This window comes from Sinocyclocheilus anshuiensis, unplaced genomic scaffold, assembly GCF_001515605.1.
Source record: "Sinocyclocheilus anshuiensis isolate Anshui unplaced genomic scaffold, SAMN03320099.WGS_v1.1 scaffold1170, whole genome shotgun sequence".
Taxonomy (NCBI): domain Eukaryota; kingdom Metazoa; phylum Chordata; class Actinopteri; order Cypriniformes; family Cyprinidae; genus Sinocyclocheilus; species Sinocyclocheilus anshuiensis.
Window position 1 is genome coordinate 1,133,562 of NW_015538055.1, and position 6,269 is coordinate 1,139,830.

Sequence of the window (6,269 nt, forward strand, 5' to 3'; positions counted from 1 at the left end):
TCAAATTTAAGACCTTTTTAAGACCTGCACAAATAAAATTAATACCATATGAGTGGGGTAGGGCAATGTCTATAATACCATATTAAACTGTATAATTACTGTAAAAAGCATAATTTACAGTTCAGATACACGTTTTCACAAAAACAAAACGTTTACTTTACATTTCAGCCTTTAAACCATTTTTAAGAAAATGGATGAGTCAAAAGTATTAATTATTAAATTAATTTATAGAGTGTGTTATTTTGCTGATATCTTATCTCTAATTGTGCTAACAGCTGACTCCTGAATTTTTTTTATATTCTTCATATTCTGTGTGGTCAGTTCACAGCAGTGATAGAAATTAATCATTTCCAATAAGTTTTATGGGCATTTTTAACTTTAAGCCATTTTTTCGAAAAGTGTGCACCATCTTTTGAGTCAAATTCTTGCATTTGGGCTGTTACCAAGCAAATGAAATCAGTATCAACAAAATGTATCTTTGCAATGCAGAGGAAACACAGAAGCATATTCTGCCCCATATCTTGAATTATGTGATAACTCTAAATGCATTTTAATAGACTGATTAATGCAGTGAAAGAAAGCACTATAAATGCGCATGCGCACTAGTCTAACCTGCTAGACTTCATCACGTAATGTATGCGCGCACTCTGTAGGTGTTTTGTTTGCTTTTCGTGATATACTCGATAATATCAAATCGCACATCGTTAAAACAATTACGATATTATCACAAACCATACATATCACACACCACTATACTGTTTAGATTTTTAAAATGCATTGTCTTCTTATCGATCTACCAGTTCACATTTAAAGCTTTGCGTGTTTGCAGGGTAAAAACATGGGTCGATTTTTGCATTTGTCTGAAATCTAAACAAAACAACAGTTTTATTGAAAATGCACAATCATTCTCTGCCAGCAGGTGACGCTTTTGGCAACAGCACCGGACCTGCAGCACTCATGTTTATTTAATGAAATCATAGCCTTTTGAAGTTCAATCGTCACATGTCACATTCTTGCAATTCTTGTCGTTCCGTCCCCAAATTTAAGACCTCTTGACATCATAATTAAGACTTTCTTGTACCATTTAAGACCTTTTATGGCCTTAAATGTAATTCAACTAATTTTTAAGACTTTTTAAGACTTTTTAAGGACCCGTAGAAACCCTGTTATTATTAATTATTAAACAGTTGTGCTGTATTAAAAACAAATAAATAAACAAATTAAATAAAAACAAACACACTTTTTTCAAAATATCTTCTTTTCCAAAATGTCTTATGTGTATTAAGTAACATGCTGGTTTGGATGAACATGAAGGTGAGTACTGATGACAGTATTTTGTTTTTTTGGGTGAACTATCACTTTAAGTTGTCACCTGTTTGTGATACTTCACAGTGCCAGGGTTTTCAACCAAGGGTCCCTGTAAAGTACTGCATGGGGGTCATGTGTTTTAAACTATTAACTAATTTGTATAATGATAATGATTATAATGCAGTGATGTTAGTTAATGTTCTTGATGAAAGTTACTAGAAATTGTTACTGAGAAAATTCAGATAGTTAAACTGGTGACCCTGGGGTTGGCTGAGAGGTTCCTGAGTGTGTGAAAGTTGAAAACCCCTGCCATACTCCCATTTTAGAGTACATGGCATCTACATAGCATGTCTGTCAAGCTTGGCAAGCATCGCAACTCCCCAGAATTCAAAATGCTTAGCATATGTTCATGTTAAACTGCAGTGAAAATATTTCTGGAGTGCCTCAAAGCTGTAAAGTGATTTGTTAACGGACAGTTATCAAATTACAGCCTAATTACATGAGATAAAAACACTGTTAGGTTTTGTCTTGAACTAAAATCTGACCAAATAATACATCCTTCAGTCAAAATCGCTCAAACAGCTTTCAGACCTCGAGACTCTGAGCAAATCAAGCCATTAGTGTTAAATTCTCTAATTCTGCATTTCTGCATTAGCCTCTGTTTATGCAGGTATATTTCTATCCTTTTGCCTCTTATCTTAGTGTGCTCCTTGCCTTTGGTTGTTATTCAGTATCCACAATGGGGCGAGTTTGCTGTGACTGGAGGCCCACCTGCTGGGCAGGGGAGACAACCTCTGAGGCTGTTCACTTATCACTGTGTTTTCGGACAGGGCAGAGGCCAGGCGGGAGTCCACCAGGGCCTCCTCCAGCATAAAGCTCCCACTGGGTACTCTAGGAGGAAGCTCAATGCTCACTGTGGTCTCGTCCAGATGGGGCGGCATGGGGGTGCTTCTGGGAGTGGACATGGTCGGTGTGGGAGGAGCATCACTGAAGACACTGTCACTCTGCCGTCAAGGGAAACACAATTAACTGTGGTTGCAGTGAGACTAATTACAAATGCCACCTGGTTACACTTTAATTTGTGATTTTTACAGTAAAATTATACAATTAAGTACTACTAATTAACACTATGTACTGTGTATAATTATTATGTATATATAAATACACAAACCATTTTAAAAATATTTACATGTATATAAATATTTATATTCATATATAATTTATATATAAATATAAATATTTGATATATAAACAAAACATTTTTCTTAAATATATACATGCATGTGTATTTATATATACATAATTATACACAGTACGCACACATGTAAACAAAAACGTTTATTTTGGATGCGATTAATCATGATGAATCGTTTGACAGCACTAATTAAAATAGAAAACCACAGTAAATAGTATAATACTTCACAATATTACTGTTTTTTGCTCAAATAAACACATGAGAAACGCATGAAAGACCTTTTTCAAAAAAGTTACATTTTTGGCCCATAGTGTACATGAAACAAGGACACGAAAATAATACTGTTGGTTATCTTAAAGCACACTGATTGTACTATTCCCACTGGATTTTTAATGTTAGATGCTGGGTGTTCTTACCCTGAAGAACTCCTCTTCTTCCATCATCTCCCCCTCCAGCCCTTCCTCATCCTCCATCGCTATAGCCAGCCGCATCTCTGGGGCCAGATCCTGTAGTGTGCGTAACCCGGCCTGGACCACACAAGATCAGAGTCAAACATGTGTTGTGTGTTTTTGCTGAGTATCATATTTGGCTCATAGTGTATGATATAGAGAGAATATGGAGCTCATACTTGAGGAGGAAAAAACATATGCAAATCGGTGCAGTTGCTGATACTTATATGGCCAAAGAAATAGCTTGTAATATACTCAATGAGGTTTTTATAACAGTATAAAAGACTACTTGCATAAAATGCATAAAAATATCAGTTGTCACTCTATATCTCCCAATAATGTCTTAGTAAAATGATATTTAAATCTCAAACGATACGAACATCATCACAACATGCCACTGAAAAAAAGTATGCACTTTAAATAAGAAATAAGAAAGTTCATGCTGCCCAATTCAGCTTTCTATGTCATACTTAATTTTGCTGTTAAACATTATATATTATAAATATATTATTTCTGATCTGAAATAGTTATAAATCCAATGCATGCAAAACGGCCATATGAAAAGCAAGGCAACACATTCAGACAACTGTCATAATTCTTTACCTGGAGCGAGGCTGACTTGTCCTTGCCTTTCTTCTTCCTCTCTTTCTCCTTTCGCTTGCGAAATTTTTTGAAGTAGTCCTGAATCAGGAAGCTGGCATAGATTGTCTTCTCCACCAGTTCACATTTAAAGCAGGGTAAAAACATGGGTCGATTTTTGTATTGGTCTGAACTCTGAACAAAACAACAGTTTTATTGAAAATGCTCATTCATTCTCTGCCAGCAGGTGGAGCGTTTGGTAGAAATATAACTGTTTCCCCGGTAACAGCAGAACACAAAGCAGCACAGCACCGGACTTTGAACCTGCAGCACTCATGTTTATTTAATGAAATCATAGCCTTTTGAAGTTCAATCGTCACATTCAGCCATATCGCAATTCTGGTCTTTCCATCCCCAAATTTAAGACCTCTTGAAATCATAATTAAGACTTTCTTGTACAATTTAAGACGTTTTAAGGCCTTAACCTGTTACAACAACTCCAGTGTTCCGCCCGCGGTACACTACATACATTGAGGGTTAACTTTGTGAAACACAAAAAAAAAAGAAAAAAAAAAGGTAAACGTGTCATATATCTTTGGAAAGCTGAGATTCTTGTGAATCGAATGATACAAACATTTTAAGATACAATCAACACAGCAGGTACAATCAGTGTCTTTGTCAGACCAACAACAACCAAATAAACGATAACAAAACTGAATGAACTCACCTATGAAGCCTCTTGTTAGTTCACTAGTTCATTACATTCCAACAAAAATGGTGTAGTTGCACTGTAAAGGGTCCAGACTATCCAATTCAGGGAAATATTTAGTCCATAACACATTTATATGTTGATAAACCTCCACAGAGTGTAGGAGTATAATTTCAGATTAGCCGACGGAGCGCTCAAAGCTTCGGCGCATTCTGAAGTATAGCCCGTGTATACACATAAACAACATCAGTGAAATATTTAGTCCATAACACATTTATATGTTGATAAACCTCCACAGAGTGTAGGAGTATAATTTCAGATTAGCCGACGGAGCGCTCAAAGCTTCGGCGCATTCTGAAGTATAGCCCGTGTATACACATAAACAACACAGAATAATCGATGTCAAAATGGCCGCTGACCTCTGCCCTTTTGATTGACACCTTATTTGAACCAATAGCTGCATCTTTCAGGTGACAACAAGCAGCGATAGCCAACTAGCACCCAGGATGAAGGATGAGGCCGCCTCTCTTTGATCGACAGTAGATCGATCCAATTGCATCAGAGTTTGCAAATGACTGTCGTTTCTGATAGCCAATGAACTTCTGAACAGAATATTATGTGATTTGAGTGGGCATCTTTGATATATCAGCGCAGAAGTCCGTGCGCAAAGGATTACAGAGACTGGTGCGTCCGTGCGTAATCTGAGTGCTCTATGAGAGATAACGGGGAAGAGGTGGTTAGAGGTCAAAAACTATCAAAGAGAACGCGAAAAACAACCCCTTTGTTCTAAGTAGTTGTTAAGCAATGTATAACAATAAAATTGGCCGGACAATAAAAGTTTTTTTTGACGGAGAGTGCGATATTTCATCCATTGAAGCAGATGAGCGGATATGGGTTTGAATGGAGGAGACTCACCCTCAACAAGTGCTTTATTATATTATATAATTATATTTATATATATTTTACATATAATTATGTATATTATACATTTTACTGTATATATTGAGGTATGTGTTTGTGGTGTTGCTAACTTCTGTCGTGTGTGTGTGTGTATATATGTGTGTCAAATCAAATCAAATCTCTTTATTGTCTCAAATCGTGTACACAAGTGTAATGATGGTGAAATTCTTGGGTAAAAGAAACAAGATATGAAAAATTAACAGTATACATAAATAACAATATACACATTTTACACAATATACAATTTTTTCACAATATACAATAGACAATTGTACACAATATACACATTTCCATAATATACACATAGTACACAGTATACTCAAGAGACTTACAAATGTATAGCTTTTATATATGACTTACAGTGATGTATACTGTAGTGTTTTATATTGAAGTTCAGTGCAGTAGTTTGTTAGTGCAGAAAAGAAGATGGAGGTACATGTGTTCTCTGCTATGCAGTGCTGTCAGAGTCAGTGTGCTGGTGTGTAGATGGAATCCAGTGTGAGGGGTAGGGTAGGTGGGTGATTATCGTTTTGCTGTCTAGAGTTCAGTAGTCTGATGGCCTGCGAGAAGAAGCTGTCTTGCGTTCTGCTGGTTCGGGTTCTGGTCTGCCTGATAGTAGCAGTGAGAAGAGTTCGTGGCTCGGGTGGCAGGAGTCTCTGCTGATCTTCGTGCTTTCCTCACACATCTCTGGGTGTAGATGTCCTGAAAGGAGGGAAGCTCACCTCCGACGATATGCTGGGCTGTCTGAACTATTCTCTGCAGGGCTTTCTGGTTGAGAGCAGTGCAGTGCCCGTACCAGGCGGTGATGCAGCCAATCAGGACGCTCTCCACAGTGCAACTGTAGAACTGTCTGAGGATTTTTGAGCTCAGACCAAATTTCTTCAGTCGCCTGAGGAAGAAGAGTTCTTGCTAACATGTGTGTGTGTGTGTGTGCATGTTATATGTGTTTGTGATTTGAGGTGTTCCTGCTAACTGCTAACTTGTGTGTTGCTTTTTTTTTTATATCACAGACAATCATCTGACATTGAATCGAATGAAGTCTGGGAGCCAGTCAGCAAAAAGCCATATA

General features: G+C 37.1%; 1 protein-coding gene and 1 long non-coding RNA gene across 3 annotated transcripts in view; one reads left to right on the forward strand and one right to left on the reverse strand.

Annotated features, from left to right (window-relative positions):
- The window catches only part of nf1a (neurofibromin 1a), an 85,891-nt gene that overhangs the window by 37,169 nt on the left and 42,453 nt on the right, over positions 1 to 6,269 (reverse strand). The window lies entirely within an intron of this gene.
- Positions 5,129 to 5,802, forward strand: LOC107682788 (uncharacterized). The gene is made up of 3 exons (XR_001633593.1): positions 5,129 to 5,164; positions 5,350 to 5,372; positions 5,749 to 5,802. It is a non-coding gene; the product is annotated as an uncharacterized LOC107682788 (long non-coding RNA).